We start from the raw sequence: 14707 nt of genomic DNA, 5'->3' as shown, positions 1-14707 counted from the left end.
TCCTCAGCAGGCCCACCCCCAGTGTGGTGGCCCTCTTTAAAAGTTAAACGCAGTAAAACTATCATTATCATTATTGGTAATAATAGCAGCAGCAAATACCTTCAGATTAAAATCTGAGAGGTGGACCAGTATGACCTGTGGAATCCCTTCTGACCTAAAAAAAAATAAATAAATAATAAAATGTTTACTACCCTGTATCATCTCCAACTTTCCTACTGCCACCGAAACAGCTTCATTCCTGCAAACCCCTCGTTCCTCTAGGTCCCTGAGGATGACAAAGGGGAACATTTAAAGCCCTTATGAGCCTTCCAGGGACCCATGAATAAGACAAGTGGCATCTTGCAAGGCACTTGGCTCTTCAAAGCCAAGATGATAGCTTTTCTGGTGCCCGTGTCAGCTGCACAGGCTCTCTGGGCCAGGGGGCAGGGGCGAGGTGGGCGCGCCCTGCCTTTGGGGGCTCTCCAAGGCCAACAGGTCGACTTCTTTCTGGGGAAGAGATTTAGGTGCTCTTTCGTAAGTGGGTTGAGTAGAGAAGACTGTCAGATCCTGAAACGATGCAAGTATTTACCGAGCATCCAGTCGCCTGAGACTCAGCCATGAACAGAGAGGCACCCTGCCCTCGTGGGACTAGTGGTCTCCTGTGGGAGGCAGACCTCAATGAAACCATCTCACAACACATCACAGCACGCTGAGCCATGCAGGAAAAGTGCAGGCGAGCTGTGCTGTGCGGATGGGGCCTTCGAAATCTCCCCGGAAGGGATACATTGCTTCCCTGGCTCTGGTGAGTTCGTGCTCGCTCCTTTCACTGACCCTGTTTGGCTACCGGAGCCCGTTTGCTACAGACTCCCCTGGGCAAGGTGGGGCTTGCTGCCTGTCCAAGTTCTTCCAGCTATGGGTCCCTTTTCCCAGGGAGCAGCACACAGGGTGCGCCCCATGGATAGCATCTGGGACACAGGGCCTGCAGGATGAGGCCCACCAAACAAGGCACGATTTCCTGAATGCACCACGCTGGCTCCTGCTTGGTGGGCCTCTGTCCAAGCACTCTGCCTGCCTGGCACGCCCTTCCCTGCCATGCCTGCCCGGTGAGCTCTTCTCTGGGCCTCTACGTCATCCTTGCTCCACCCTCCCTGACGCCCCAGGGATGCGTTGGACCCTTTCTGTGCTCCCGCCGCACGCTGTGCATAATTCCATCTCATGCTTCCACACGGCAAGCAGCAGGACGTGGTGGGAAGGGCACACACTGGAATCTAGGTTCCTCCAGGTTGTTCGGAAGATTAAATGAGATAATATGTAAATGGTGCTTGGCACAGGGCCTAGCATGTGGCACGGGCCTGATCGCAGGGCACACCGCTGGTTTCAGCTCTTGCCTCCCGATGCCAGGAGGGTCTTTAGCTGCAGGGCAGGGACCACATGTGACGTTCTTTCATACCCCAGCAGCTGACTCGGTGCCTAATGCTTGGTAGGGCTTCACCTAGAACAATCAGCGCCTCTATTTTGCAAGAGGAAATTGAGATCACGTTCCTCCTTGCCCCCCTGCACCTGCCGAAGCACATGGACACAAAGACACAGGCCTGTATCCCAAGCGAGGGTAAAAGTGCACTGATGCTGTTCACAAGCCCTCCCTGGCGGCTTTCTCGTGTTTCCCCGAGGAGTTCGTACCCAGCCTCTTCTGAGGAGCCTTCTGACCCCACTGGATCTGCACAAGGTCCCACCCTGGGGAGGTGGAGACTGTTTCCTGTGTACCTCGTGACCTTCAGGAGTCTTCACCACCCCTCCCTTCAGCAAGTGGGCAGAGCAAACCTCTCCCTACCTGGGTCTATGCATCAGAGGTGTACGCGGGCCAGAGACATTGCCAGCAAGCAGTCCCCCTCCTATCCTCCGTCCCCACGGGAGGCTTCTGTGTGGCCACAAATCCCACAACAGACCATCTCTCAACCCCCACCTGAGCCGGCTTCCTGAGATGCAGCTGGGCCACAGAGAGATGGCCATCATCCAGAGAGGTGTCAACGAATTACAACCAGGGGACAAGGGCGGCTGGTGATCCTGCCAGCGCCCATGGATGGATGACTGCCCTGCTGGACCCCACCGGCCCCTTCCACATGGCGCCCAGGGGGACACTCAGGACTACATCCTAACCTCATTGGCTCCCCTGCAGTACAAAGCGAGGATCTAAGGATCTTTCCCCCCCATTTTCCAGATGGAGAAGTTGACGCCCCGAGCCAATATGGGCTCCTTCTCAGGGCCGTCCAGAGTCCACTGGTGAATATCCACAAAGAAGCCTGGGCTTGTTTCTCTGGGGCTTTCCAGGCTAATGTCGCTCAAAGGAGTCCAGACAGGCAGTGCGGGGGCTGGACTGATCTGGATTCGGCGCGGGCGGGACCCAGACTCCTCCTCACCCCTGCAGTCCTGGCCACACCATCGTGCCCGCTCTGTGATCTCCTTTCCTCATCTCTGTGCCAGGGCCAAGCCACCTGCGGCTCCTGCCAAACCGCCCACAGGGGTGACCACAAAAGCCCAGGGGCGCCCACAGGTTGGACCTGAGGGTGACAGCTGTAGGGTGGCAGGACGGGCGGAGGGAACCAACACGACCCGGGAAGACGCGTGGATGCTGGGGCCTCTAGCTTGACCAAAGCCTGGCCCTGGGACAAACCAAGCTGACTACTCACTTGTGTTCCACCCGAGCCTCTTCAGCACATTCTTCCCTTCTGAAAATATTCCTTAACAAAGAGCTGTGTGCTTCTGGCAGGCCCCAGCCTGGCCCCACCGGGTCCCAAATGCCAGGGGAGAAGGGAGCCGTTTCATTTCGGCATGACACGCGGGTGGTGGGTGAAGGAACTCACGAGGGCTATGAGGGGCTGCCCCTGGCGCGTGCATGATGGGGTCCGGAAGCTGGTCCTGCCGGTCTGGTCAGACTTCAGGAGCAGCCTGAACTCCCCCTCCCCACCAGGGGGTGGCATAAATCAGGGGGCAGGCCGTGGGGAGGGGGGGGCTTCCCTTTGGGAGACTTCAGTGTAGGAGGGAGAGTGAGTGTCCTTCCCTCTGAAGAAGGGCAAAGCAGGGAGAGACGGGTACGGGGAGAGAGGCCCGGGGCAGGTGTCCACAGGGGTGCTGGGAGATTCTGGGTCACCCTGCCACCCTTCAGGGCCCCAACGGGGACGCCGGGCAGGCTGGCTGCCTGGGGCAGGGCAAACAGCTCATGTCTCCAAGTCTGCCTGCGCTGGGAGCTTTGGGCACTACGGGAGGACCCGGGCAGGTGGCGTCTACGGAGGCGTGTGAAAGTGCTAAGGAGTCCTGCGTGTGCGAGTGTGTGGGGGGAGGTACCAATTGTCTGCGTCTGTGTTGGAGGTCCTAAGTTTTTCTGTGTGCGTAGGGGATCCGAGCGTCTAGCTCTGTGTGTGTGTGTGTGTGTGTGTGTGTGTGTGTGTGTGTGAGAGAGAGAGAGAGAGAGAGAGCGCGCACGCCCGCGTACCAGGGGGCTCCTGGATGCCTGTGTGTTGGGGGGCAGGATGTCTGTCCGGCCCTGTAGTGGAGGGTTCCTGGTCATCTCTCTGCGCGAGAGAACTGTTGGCTCCCAGATGTGCGTGTGTGCACGCACACGGGCGCGTGTGGGGCTCTCAGAAAGATGTGTCTCTGGGGGGGAGGAGGGTTCAGAATATCTATCTGTTGGGAGGTCCTGAGCACGAGGGGAGGGTGGATGCTCAGGAAGCAGGCTCAGGGGTGTGTGTGCAGCTGCTGGAGCGCGCTGGGAGGAGCCTGAGGAGTGATTTTTCCGGGTGCCCTTGGGCATGGGGTTGCTGGGGGTGGGAGATGGGCCAGCAGGCCGAGGTCAGGCCTGTGGGTACGAATCCTGATTCACAGAGGCTAGGGGAGGGGTCCTGTGGGGTCGGAAGGGAGGGGCAGGGCTCTGAGGCTAACACCCTTGGGGCTGGGGGCAGGCCTGGGCCCTGAGATAGGATGCCAAGTGAGGCGAGGGAGGGGTGGCAAGGGGTATGCAGATGGGAGGGGTCCTGAGGGATCCGGACAGAGGGAGGGCGGGGGTCCTGGGCCTGCAGGGAGTGGGGGGGGGGGCGCCTGTGGGGGGCGGGTCTGCGGGGTGGGGGCTGGGGGAGCCCTGAAGGGTCCGGGAGGAGTCCTGCGCGTCTGTGGAAAGGGTGGGCGGGAGTTCGCGGCCGAGGGGGGCAGGCTCTTGGGGAGGGGGTGGGATGGGGGAGGGGGCGCCCGTAAGGGCCCGGGGAGGGGCCCCGAGGGGTCCGGAGGCACCGGGAACGAGGGTGGGCGGGGGCCGGGGCCCAAGGCCGACGGCCGGGGTCCGTGCCGGGAGTGCCGAGGGCCCCCGGCGCGGGTTCCGCGGCGAGACGGCCCGAGCCCCGGTCTTGCCGGGCCCCCCGCGGGCCGCAGCGCGGAGCCGGCGGCCTGAGAAGGCGCCCGGGAGGCCCGGCCCGCGCCGCCTGCCTACCTGCGCCGAGCGCGCCGCCATCGCCGTGCCGAGCCTCACCGTCCCGGGCCGCGCCGCTGGATCCCCGCCGCGCCGCTCGCCCCGCAGCCCCGGCCCGGCCCCCTCAGCCGCCCCCCGGGACCGCGGCCGCCGCCGGTTCTGCCGCTGCCATTTCACCCGCTGACAGGAGCGGCTGCCCCGCCCCCGAGGCCCAGTCAGCCAATTCGCCGCCCCCAGGCACCCTGGCTCCGCCCACGGTCCAGGAGTGACGGGATGCCGGACCAATCCGTGGCCATTCCGTGAGGAGGGCCCTGGCTACGGCCAGAAGGTTGCCGCCTCTAAGGAGAGAAGCAAATTGAAATTAGGAAAGCTGTGAAGGACGGGCAGTTTTTCCTATCGACATGTGGAATCCTGTTGAGCAACACCTGGCGGCACCAATAACAAGGAGGGAGGGGTGTGTCTCCGAGGAAAGGCTGCAGCCTTGAAGAACCCCAGACAGAGGCAGCCAAGCGTTTGGCTCTAAGCCCCGCCCAGAGCCGGGCTTTCTGCCCAATAACGAGACGTCTTGAGACGTCCATTATTATCTGCCCCTCAAATCTCGGCCATGGCAACTGTTGGGACTCTATAAAGAAGATTGACACCTCGGGACCCAATAAGACCGATGGAAGGCGGTGCACTAACATTCTCTGGCCAATGGGATCGTGAGGTTGGTTTGAGGTTGGTCTCCCGGGCGGTGGGGCTTGAGGCCTGGATTGAATGAAATAGGGGAGGGGCTGAGAGGGGCGTGACCTGGACCAACAATGGGGCGGGGCCAGTAAGGGAGAGGCTAATGGGTTGGGTCTGAGAAGGGGCGTTGGCAGGCTGAGGGGGCGGTGATGGGACCGCACCTTTGACACCAGCTTTAGGCTGGGGGGCGGGACTGTTGGGGGTGGGGTCACATCCAAGGCTCAAGCCGGTTCCCGAACCTGGTCAAGGCCGGGTTAAGTTATCTTCTCTGGGGCTCACAGTGCTTTATGTTCACCCATCAAAACTCTGATCAGGCTGTTACCACTGCTTATACGGCCCTCCCACGCCCCACGTGGGGTGTGGGCGTGAGTGGATGATGCAGGGCGTAGGCAAGGGGCCCGGCTCCTGGAAACTAAGTATAAATGCTTGATGAATGAAGGGATGAATGAATGGTAGCCCCCAGACTCTCAACAAGGACGAAAAACGGTGGGGGAGTGTCACTCAGGCTGAAGAGGAGCATGTAGGGACAGTCACTGATGGCAGGCAAGACTTAGCAAAAAGGACACGTTCCCACCCCAAGGGATGGACCCTGGAGGGGGTGGGGTAGGGAAAGACCCTGTCACCGAAGAGAGGGTGACATTGTAGGTTCCGAATGGGGGCTGAAAATGGGGAGACAGAAATGGGTATGGGGGGGCTTGGGATGGAGAGTGGGCCGTTATCAGGACTTTCTAAGATCTGAGGTTTCAACCTTCCAAATACCAGGGGCTTCTATCTGGTTTTGGGAGCAATGACTGACATCTGTTCGCTCCATGCCCCTGGTCATCTCTCTTTGCCTCTGTCTACGCTCTGTTCTATCTACATTTTGCTTCTGCCTGCATTCTCCCTGCCACTGTGTATTCTCTCTGCCCCTGCCTAACACTCTGATTCTGTCCACACCGTCTTTGTCTCTCTCTCTCTCTCTCTCTCTCTCTCTCTCTCTCTCACTATCTACATTACGTCTATTAAAATTCTGGAACTGTAAGAAAAGCCCCAAAACATATTTCTAAAAACTCTGGTGGTAAAAATAAATATAATGCATTCCTTCTCCCCACATGCCCATATCCCCTTTCCCAATTTTTTATTTTTTTATTTTTTTTAAGAACAGATCTTTACCTCCCTTCGTTTAAAGTCAGCTTATGTGCTGGGCATTTCATAGTCTTGACAAAGTTATAAGGTGACTTTGGACTTGCAGAGTATGAAGCTGAAATGAATCTCATCGACATTGTCCCCTGATTTCCTGGGTGGGCTTGAGAGGGGGCCACAGACCTGCATGAACATGGTTAGAAATGTGATACAGGATGTTAAGTCAGGAGGGTAAGAGTAATGCCAGGACATGATAAGGATCAATTGACCAGCAAGGGACAATCCTTATGTTGGCTGTCCATGGTCCCTCAGTGGGTGGGGGCGGGGGGAGGAGGACTGAGGAGCCATCATAAGGGCCAAAGTCTTGGGATTTGCCCCGGTTTCCAGAGATCTTCCCCACTAGTGATCCCCTCAGAAAAGAACAGTTTGGTGTGAGCCATACCTTCCGAGGGACAGAAAAACCTGGACAGGTAGCCAGGATGTGAGAAACAAAAAGGTCTGTGGAGGCACATGTCAGGGTGGAGTCCGGGGTATCCCTGGAAAGGAGTCATGACCAGTTCATTTCTGGGGTCTTTCCTGGGAGATTAGCAGCATCTGGTGTCTGGTGAATAAAGTCAAATACAAGAAGGATGCACAGGACATTTGACCCTCTTGTCCTCACATGGCCATTTTCTCACAAAGGATGGTTTTATTCTGGGGACACTTTGATTCCATTTTTATAAGCACAGTGGAAAAAAATCCAACACATTGCTGTTGGAAAATACTTTTGAATCACAAACTGCATTTAGCCAATTAGATTCCTGGATCCTTTTTCTATTTAGTGGAGCTAAACCGTTCCCAATTTTTTTTTTCTATGCTCATTTTTACTTGATTGAAATCATCTTTATCGGGAACATTTTTACCATGTGATTTTTGGAAACATTCGATTCATTAATGAGGCTCATTTTGTCCAATTTTTACCAACTGTCAATTCTACCACTGTGATTTTTTTGGTGTGTGGCTGTCATATCTTCAGAGTCGATTTTTGCACATTCAAGTTTATTAAAAGACTCTTCACTCAGTATTTTTCTGATAACCAGTTTTAGCACAATAAAAATTTTTTTCTGGGTTAAACTTTGGACTCAAAATTCATTTGTTGTGAATACTGACCATGGGAGCCTAGAATTTATTTGTCTCAAAGAGAGCCGAGAAAGCCACAGTATCTGTAGCTCCTCTTATGAAGAGGTGAAGTGTGTTTTCTTATCACTTGAATCTGACCTAGCTTTGTCACTTGCTCTGACCAACAGAATGCATCAGAAATAAGGCTGGGGTAATTCTAAGCCTAGACTTTAACAGGCGTTGTGACTTCTTTTTCTTTTTTGAAAAATGTTAATTGTGATTTTATATATATATATATATATATATATATATGTATATATGTATATATATATACATATATATATATATACATATATACATATATATATATATATATAACGACATGCCCTTTTTTTAATTGTAATTTTAATTTTTTTCATTTATTTATTTTTGAGAGACAGAGAGAGCACAAGTGGGGAGGGGCGGAGAGAGAAGGAGAGAGAATCCAAAGCAGGCTCCAGGCTCCGAGCTTTCAGCACAGAGCCTGACGCGGGGCTTGAACTCACAAACAGAGATCATGACCTGAGCTGAAGTCGGACGCTCAGCCGACTGAGCCACCCAGACACCCCAACACTTGCCCTTTTTAAGACTACAGTTCGATGCATCAAGTACATTCACAATGTTGTGCAATCATTGCAAATCATTCCAAAATGTTTTCATCAACCCCAAATAGAAACTCTGTCCCCATTAAACACTAACTCCCCATTAAACACTAACTCCCCATCCCCCCCGTCCCTAGCCCTCTGGTTACCTCAATTCTACTTTCTGTCTCTATGAATTTGGTTCTCCTAGTTACCATATAAGTGGAATTACCCAATATTTGTCCTTTTGTGCCTGACTTCTTTCACTTAGCATAATGTTTTCTTTTTTTTTTTTTTTTTAATTTTTTTTCAACGTTTTTTTATTTATTTTTGGGACAGGGAGAGACAGAGCATGAACGGGGGAGGGGCAGAGAGAGAGGGAGACACAGAATCGGAAACAGGCTCCAGGCTCCGAGCCATCAGCCCAGAGCCCCATGCGGGGCTCGAACCCACGGACCGCGAGATCGTGACCTGGCTGAAGTCGGACGCTCAACCGACTGCGCCACCCAGGCGCCCCTAGCATAATGTTTTCAAGATTCATCCATGTTGTAGAATGTGTCAGAACGCCATTCCCTTTTTTTATGGCTGAGTAATATTCCATTGTGTGTGTGCACGACGTGCTGTTTATTCACTGCCCTGTTGATGGACACTTGGGTTGTTTCCATCTTTTGGCTTTTAATTTTTTTATTTTTAAAAATTTACATCCAAGTTAGTTAGCATATAGTGCAACAGTGATTTCAGGAGTGGATTCCTTAGTGCCCCTGACCCATTTAGCCCATCCCCCCTCCCGCAGCCCCTCCTGTAACCCTTGGTTTGTTCTCCATATTTATGAGTCTCTTCTGTTTTGTCCCCCTCCCTGTTTTTATGTTATTTTTGTTTCCCTTCCCTTATGTCCATCTGTTTTGTCTCTTAAAGTCCTCATATGAGTGAAGTCATCTGATTTTTGTCTTTCTCTGACTAATTTCACTTCGCATAATCCCCTCCAGTTCCATCCCCGTATTTGCAAATGGAAAGATTGCATTCTTTTTGATTGCCGAGTAATACTCCATTGTGTATATATACCACATTTTCTTTATCCGTTCATCCATCGATGGACATTTGGGCTCTTTCCATACTTTGGCTATTGCCGATAGGGCTGCTATAAACATGGGGGTGCAAGTGTCCCTTCGAAACAGGACACCTGTATCCTGTAGATAAATGCCTCGTAGTGCAATTGCTGGGTGTAGGGTAGTTCTATTTTTAGTTTTTTGAGGAACCTCCATACTGTTTTCCAGAGTGGCTGCACCAGCTTGCATTCCCATACTTTTTGGCTTTTGTGAATAATGTTGCCTCGAACATGGATATGCCAATATCTCCTTGAGTTCCTGCTTTCAATTCTTTTGCTATCTACCTAGGAGTGGAATTGCTGGATCATATGGTAATTCTGTGTTTGGCTCTTTGAGGAACTACCAAAGGGTGTTTTCCACAGTGGCTGCATCATTTTACATTCCCTCCAGCAATGCACAAAGGTTCCTATTTCCACACATCCTGGCCAGTACTTGCTTTTTTTTCATTGAAAAAAATTTATAGCTGTTTTAGTAGGTGTGAAATGTTATCTCATTGTGGTTTTAATTTGTGTTTACCTAGTGACTAACAGGGAGAGAGCATCTTTTCATGTGCTTATTGGTCATTCGTACAGCATCTTGGCAGATATGTTGTTCAAGTCTTTTCCCCATTTTTTAAACTGAGTTGTATGTCTTTTTGTTGTTGTTGAGCTGCAGAAGCTCTTTATATATTCTGGATATTAAGCCCCTATTAGATATATCATTTACAAATATTTTCTCCCATTCAGTCAGTTGTCTTTTTACCTTCTTGAGAATGTCCTTTGATGCACAAGGATCTTAATTTTTGATGAAGTCCAATTAATCTGTTTCTTTTTTGTTGTCTGTGCTTCTGAGATCATATCTTAGAATCGATTGCCAAATCCAGCATCATAAAGATTTAACCTTACATTTTCTTCTACAAGTTGTTTGGTTTTTGTTCTTATATTTCGGTTGTTGATCAATTTGCAGTTAATTTTTATATCTGGTGTGAAGTAGGGGCCCAATTTCATTCTTGTGCATTTGGAGATCCAGTTGTCCCACCCAGTTATTGAGGACACTATTTTTCCCCATTGAATGGACTTGGTACCATTGCAAAAACTCAACCAAACATAGATGTATGGGTTTGTCTCTGGGCTTTTATTTCAATTCCATTGATTATATGTCTATCCCTATGTCAGGACACAGTGTTTTGCTTACTGTAGCTTTGTATTAAGTTTTGAAATCTGAAAATGTGAGTCTTCTAACTTTGTGTCTCTTTTTTTAAAGATTGTTTTGGCTTTCTGGGGCCCCTTACAATTTCATATGAATTTGAGAATTGGCATCTCTAGTCTGCTAAAAGGACTTGTTGGAAGTTTGGTATTTTTTTTTAAATTTTTTTTTCAACGTTTATTTATTTTTGGGACAGAGAGAGACAGAGCATGAACGGGGGAGGGGCAGAGAGAGAGGGAGACACAGATTCGGAAACAGGCTCCAGGCTCTGAGCCATCAGCCCAGAGCCTGACGCGGGGCTCGAACTCACAGACCGCGAGATCGTGACCTGGCTGAAGTCAGACGCTTAACCGACTGCGCCACCCAGGCGCCCCGGAAGTTTGGTATTTTTTAATCTGTTGATAGCTTTGGGAAAGAATGACTTTTTTTTAAGAGAGAGAGAGAGAGAGAGAGAGAGAGAGAGAATGCACAAGCCGGAAGGGAGAGAGGCGGATGGAGAGAGAGATCTTAAGCAGGCTCCACCACGCTCAGTGTGGAGCCTGACACAGGACTCGATCTCACAACCGTGAGATCATGACCTGAGCTGAAATCAAGAGTTGGACACTTAGCCAACTGAGCCCAGGTAGTATTGACATCTTAAGAATATTAAGTTTGCTGGGGCGCCTGGGGGGCTCAGTCAGTTGAGCGTCCAACTTTGGCTCAGATCATGATCCCACAGCTCGTGTGTTCAAGCCCTGCATAGGGCTTTGTGCTGACAGCTTGAAGCCTGGAGCCTGCTTCGGGTTCTGTGCCTCCCTTTCTCTCTGCCCCTAACCCAGTCACATTCTGTCTCTGTCTCTCTCAAAAATAAATAAACATTAAAAAAAAAAAGAATATTAAGTTTGCCTATCCTTGAACACAGGGTATCTTTCCACCTGTTATGTATTCTTTAACTTCTTTCAGCAATATTTTGTAGTTTTTCAATGTACAACTTTCCACCTCCATGGTTAAATTTATTCTCAGGTATTTTACTCTTTTCTTTAAAACAATTTTTTTTTAATGTTTATTTTTGAGAGAGACAGAGACAGAGCGTGAGCTGGGGAGAGGCAGAGAGAGAGGGAGACACAGAATCTGAAGCAGGCTCCAGGCTCTGAGCTGTCAGCACAGAGCCTGATGCGGGGATCGAACTCATGGACTGTGAGATCAGATCATGCCCTGAGCCGAAGTCGGGTGCTTAACCGATGGAGCCACCCAGGCGCCCCTCCTTTTCTTGATCTTAGGGGGAAAGTTTTTGGTCTCTCACCGTTGAGAATTGTTGTAGTCCCTTTGGGATTTCATAACAAAATACCATAGAATGGGTGGCTTATAAACAACAGAAATTTATCTCTTTTGTTCTGGAGGCTGGAAATTAAATCAAGGTAGTGGTAGATTCAGTCCCTAGGGACTTCCTTTAGCATTTCTTGCAGGGCAAGCCTAGTGGTCATGAACTCTCTCAGCTTTTGTTTGTCTGAGAATATTTTGATTTCTTCTTTATCTTTGAAGGATAGTTTCACCAGATATAGAATTCTTGGTGGATAGTTTTTTTTTTTTCCTTTCAGCACTTTAAATATGTCACCACAGTCTCTTCTGATTGCCATGACTTCTGGTGAGAAGTCAGCTTTTAGTATTGAGGATCCCTTGGAGATGATGAATCACTTCTCTTGCTGCTCTCAAGATTTTCACTTTGTCTTCTGACAGTTTGATTACGATGGGTCTCAGTCTCTTTGAGTTTCATCTTATTTAGAGCTCGTTGAAGTTCATGGATTTGTAGATCCATGTTTTTTACCAAATTTGGGGAGTTTCAATCATTGTGTATTTTTGTTTGTTTGTTTTTTGTTGTTGCTTTCTTTTTGTTTTTGTTTTCAAATGGCATTTCTACCTCTCTCTCTCTTCTCCTCCTGGGAATCCCATAATGTGTGTATTGGTCCATTTGATTGTATCCCAAAGGTCTCTTAGGCTCTGTTTATTTTTCTTCATTCTTTTTTCTTTCTGCTCCTCAGGTTTGATAATCTCAATTGTGCTATCTTCAACTTTTCTGATTCTGTCTTCTGCCTGCTTAAATATACTGTTGAACACTACTAGTGATCTTTAATTTTCAGTCTTGAACTTTTCAATTCTATGATTTTTGTTTGGTTCCTTTTTTATAATTCCTATCTCTTTATTGACATGCTCATTCTATTCATACATTGTTTTCCCCATTTCTTTTAAATCTTTGTCCATATTTTCTTTTCGCTTGTTGAGACCAGTTAAGACGGTTGTTTAGAAATCTTTTTCTAGTAAGTCCAGTATTTGGACTTCTTCAGGGATGGTTTCTGTCAATTTGTTTTTTTCCTTTGAATGGGCCATACTTTTATGTTTCTTTGTATGCCTTTGATTTTTTTTTTTTGTTGTCGAAAACTGGACATTTGTATGTTTATAATGTGATAACTTTGGGTATCAGATTCTCCCTTGGCTCCAGAATTTGAGGTTGGATGTTATTGTTTTTGTGTTTTGATTGGTGAGAGCTCCAGTAATGCATTTTTTAAGTAAGTGACTTTCTCTGACAATTCTTGCAAATACCATATTCCTTCATGTGCATGGTCACTGAAGTCTCTGTTGCTTAGTTTGTGGTTCAGCTGGTGTTTTTGCAGAGATTTGTTTTAAACGCCAGGAGCTAAAAAAGCAAGCAAATAAAACAAAAACCCCACCTTTCTGTCTTCACAAATGGCTTCTGTGCCAGAGCACTCCTTCAACACTTAGCCAGGCTTGCACTGAGCCTAGAATCAGCCTGAAGTAAACCTTGGGGTCTTCTCAGGTCTTTTCTGAGCATGTATTTTGCCTTGGGCATGCACCAGACTTTCTACATCCCAGTTGATACACAGGTGTTTCTGAATATCCCAGTTTTCCAAAAACACTCTCCCCAGCTTTTGATCCTGAGCCCCAGGCAATGTAGTGTATGGTTTGACCATAATCTTTGCCTCAGATGTCTACAGGTTGTTAAGCCAAGTTTACTTGAATGCCAAGTAAGTAAAACAGAGATGTGTACTTTGTGTCAGTCTTTCAGGTAGTTTCCAGACAGGTTAGAACAGGCACTCATTATAATTTTTGAATAAAGCCTCCTCTGTTCCCTCCAGAACCAGGGACAAGGGTCTCACACTGGGAACATGGGCTTCCCTTTTTAAGACAATGCCATACCAGGGAGAGGGTGGGACAAGGGCAAATAAAAATGCCACAAAGCCTTTTACCATTTTGGGGTTGCCCTTTTTATTATTATTATTAGTTCAGGATTTACTTGGTTGCTCTAAATCTTTGACTGTTTTCCAGAGTTCTGAAAACTTGGTGATGACAATTTATACTTGTTTTTTGCTGTTTCTATTGGGGATAGATGAAGGCTGCCTACTCTGATTTAGCCCAAGCTAGCCTGGGTCGTGAAAGATATATGACTCCATCACTTCTATGGCCTCAATCACCAGCCAGTCAACCTCCAGCTATGAATGAGGCCATCTATTCCAATATTTTATGGCTGTGTAACAAACCACCCCCGAACTCAGTAGAAAACAGTAGCCATTTTTCTTTTAAATATGTTTGTGGATTCTGTGGACAGAATTCCGTGGGGGGTAGGGGGCGGGGGATGGTTTATTTGGCTCCATGGCATCTAGGGCTTAAGCTGGGAAGACTCAAAGGGCTGGCGTTCCTGAGTGGTTTGGGGCTGAAATTATTTGGGGGTCATCTTTATTCACATGTCTGGTTCCTGGCTGGGACTGCTCAAATGGTTGGGGTCTCATTGTACTACTCTCTCTGTAGTTTCGGGAACCTCCATGCGGTCTCCCCACATGACATCTATAGCATGGCAGCCTTGGGGTAGTTGGACTTATTACATGATGCCCCAAGCCTCTGAAAGTGAATCTTCCAGCAAACAAGGGAGAAGCTTGCATGGTTTTTAATGACATAGCATTGGAAGTCATAGTATTGCTTTTGATATACCTATTGGTTGAAGAAGTCCAACCACACTCAGATTCAAGGTGACCTCTTCTCTTGATTGTCTAAGTATTCTCTTGGTTAAAGTATTTTCAGTTATGTTTTAAAACTTCACTGGTGGGGCACCTGGTTGGCTCAGTCAGTTGAGCGTCTGACTTCTGCTCAGGTCATGATCTCACAGTTTGTGGGTTCAAGCCCCGCATCGGGCTCTGTGCTGACAGCTCAGAGCCTGGAGCCTGCTTCAAGTTCTGTGTCTCCCGCTCTGTCTGCTCCTTCCCCATTCATGCTCTATCTCTCTCTGTCTCTCAAAAATAAATAAAAGTTAAAAAAAAAAAAACTTCACTGGCTAAGTAAACAAACTTAGCTAACCTACAGATGTGTGAATGAGCCCTGCTATGCTCAGCAGAACTTTCCATCTGAGCCTGACCCAAATTTCTGAA

At 49.0% G+C, this 14707-nt stretch overlaps 1 protein-coding gene across 6 annotated transcripts in view; it reads right to left on the bottom strand.

The window, feature by feature from the left end:
* Positions 1 to 4617, bottom strand: part of EVI5L (ecotropic viral integration site 5 like) — a 29812-nt gene extending 25195 nt beyond the window's left edge. For 2 of the 6 annotated variants that reach the window (XM_086699207.1, XM_086699209.1), the window contains exon 1: positions 4457 to 4615. The gene's annotated coding sequence lies outside the window, so the exon portion shown is untranslated. Of the gene's footprint in view, positions 1 to 99; positions 155 to 1152; positions 1262 to 4456 lie in introns of those variants that run through there. The other 4 variants (XM_086699204.1, XM_086699205.1, XM_086699208.1 and 1 more) reach the window with 4 other exon arrangements.
* Positions 4618 to 14707: the final 10090 nt, after the last annotated feature.

Source organism: Puma concolor, chromosome A2, assembly GCF_028749965.1.
Source record: "Puma concolor isolate L17-30 chromosome A2, mPumCon1.1.hap2, whole genome shotgun sequence".
Lineage (NCBI taxonomy): Eukaryota > Metazoa > Chordata > Mammalia > Carnivora > Felidae > Puma > Puma concolor.
The sequence above is the reverse complement of the archived record's forward strand: the minus strand, read 5'-3'. Positions and strand labels throughout refer to the sequence as shown.